General features: G+C 47.2%; 1 pseudogene; it reads left to right on the forward strand.

Moving 5' to 3' along the window:
- Positions 1–1106: 1106 nt before the first annotated feature.
- LOC129483892 (mas-related G-protein coupled receptor member X3-like) lies at positions 1107–2118 on the forward strand (annotated as a pseudogene).
- Positions 2119–2353: the final 235 nt, after the last annotated feature.

Consider the following 2353-nt stretch of genomic DNA (forward strand, 5'->3'; position numbering starts at 1 on the left):
CATGGACTTCTCTCATACAAATGTTTACAGCAACAAAGAACAAAGATCTCCTGAAAGAAAGAATGAAATTGGTTTACATTGTGTATACCCAGCAGAACACTTGGCACTCCCCCATAGATATTCCAACACTTCAATTACCTTTTTCAGCGGCACTCAGACCTTGCCCTCACTTACTCTTTCCTCTGCTATATGGCTGAGCAATTCAGCTCAGACCCACACCCTACACAAACACTGTATACAAAATGCTTCTAGATGTTCAGCATAACCACAACAAGTCCTCATTTTAAAGACACATCAGTGGTCAATTTCAGGTTGAGGCACACATCAATAATTCTTTTTAGCACAGATAGAGCTGTCCACAAATAGAATTCTAATGAATGAAATTTTCTTCATCTAATTACACTTATGTGTTCTAATGATGTACATAGTGCTTTCATTTTTATTTTCCATTTCACCAAAATCTACCAGTACCATTAGGCTCCTCATGCATGCATTCATTCATTGAATGAATATTTATGAAGAGCACAGTGTGCTGCTCATGGAAATAGGCACTGGGAGTATAAAATGTAAAACGTGGTCCTGTCTGCAATGACTGACATACTGAGTTATTTCTCGCCCACCAGGCCCAGCCACTTTCACACGTATCCTAGCGAAGATCACATTTTCCTCTGCTTCATAATGCATGGTCTTCTTTGCTGTCCATGGATGATCAGTCCTAGTCATGAGGGTGTCACAACTACCTCTTTGTGTATCTGAATTCCTCCACCTGAGAGAAAATGTTAGGCCCAGGATACAGTAACGATCTGGTCCACAGCCCTGGCCGGATGAGTGAGGGTGTTTTGATCATAAGGTTACTCCCATGTCTGTACAGAACTTGTATGGCAGCAGAGAGAGGTCAGACTTCAGAATCAATAAGAACTGGATTTCAAACTGCATTTGAGGACCCCCACCTTTTGAGAGGTGATTTATTCTCTGCGAGCCTGTTTCTCCTTAAAATAAGGACAGTAAATCCCACGTGGCAGGGTGGTGGGGAGAATCGGAGATCAAACAGCTGGTGATCACATCTGGTTTGTGTTCCCAGGGGCACCAGACTGGGGTTTCTGAGCATGGACACAACCATCTCAGCCTTGGGTACAGAACTGACACCAATCAATGGAACTGAGGAGACTCCATGCTACAAGCAGACCCTGAGCCTCGCGGTGCTGACGTGCATCATTTCCCTTGTCGGGCTGACAGGAAACGCGGTTGTGCGCTGGCTCCTGGGCTTCCGCCTGCGCAGGAACGCCTTCTCCATCTACATCCTCAGCCTGTCCATGGCCAACTTCCTCTTCCTCAGCGGCCACATTATACGTCCCCGTTACGCCTCATCAATATCCGCCATCCCATCTCTCTAATCCTCTAGCCTGTGATGATCTTTCCCTACTTGTCAGGCCTGAACATTTTAAGCGCCATGAGCACCGAGCGCTGCCTGTCAGTCCTGTGGCCCATCTGGTACCGCTGCCGCCGCCCCAAACACCTGTCAGCGGTCGTGTGTGTCCTGCTCTGGGCCCCGTCCCTGCTGCGGAGCATCCTGGAGTGGATGTTCTGTGACCCCGTTTAGTGATGCTGATTCTGTTTGGTGTCAAACATCAGATTCATCACAGTCGCGTGGCTGATTTTTTTATGTGTAGTTCTCTGTGTGTCCAGCCTGGTCCTAGTGGTCAGGATCCTCTGTGGATCCCAGAAGATGCCGCTGACCAAGCTGTACGTGACCATCCTGCTCACAGTGCTGGTCTTCCTCCTCTGCGGCCTGCCCATTGGCATTCAGTGGTACCTGTTTTCCAGGATCCACGTGGACTGGGAAGTCTTATATTCTCATGTTCATCTAGTTTCCGTTTTCCTGTCGTCCCTTAACAGCAGTGCCAACCCCATCATTTACTTCTTCGTGGGTTCCATTAGGCAGCATCAAAATTGGCAGAACCTGAAGCTGGTTCTCCAGAGGGATCTGCAGGACACGTGTGAAGTGGATGAAGGTGGAGGGCGGCTTCCTCAGGAAACCCTGGAACTGTCGGGAAGCAGATTCGGGCAGTGAGGAAGAGCCTCTGCCCTGTCAGTCAGATGGGACTTTGAGAGCAACGCTGCCCTTCCACCCTTGACAATTATATGCGTTTTTCTTAGCCTTCTGCCTCAGAAATGTCTCAGTGGTTCCTCAAGGTCTTCAAATAGATGTTTATCTAACCTGACAATTGCGGTTTTCACCCATGGAAAGCATTAGTCTGACATTACAATGTTTAGATTCTCCTTGATAGTACCAACACATTTTCCCTGTTATCTTACACTGAATCTTTCTTACTGAACACTTTTTCTATAATTT

Source organism: Symphalangus syndactylus, chromosome 6 (genome assembly GCF_028878055.3).
Source record: "Symphalangus syndactylus isolate Jambi chromosome 6, NHGRI_mSymSyn1-v2.1_pri, whole genome shotgun sequence".
In the NCBI taxonomy this organism is placed as follows: domain Eukaryota; kingdom Metazoa; phylum Chordata; class Mammalia; order Primates; family Hylobatidae; genus Symphalangus; species Symphalangus syndactylus.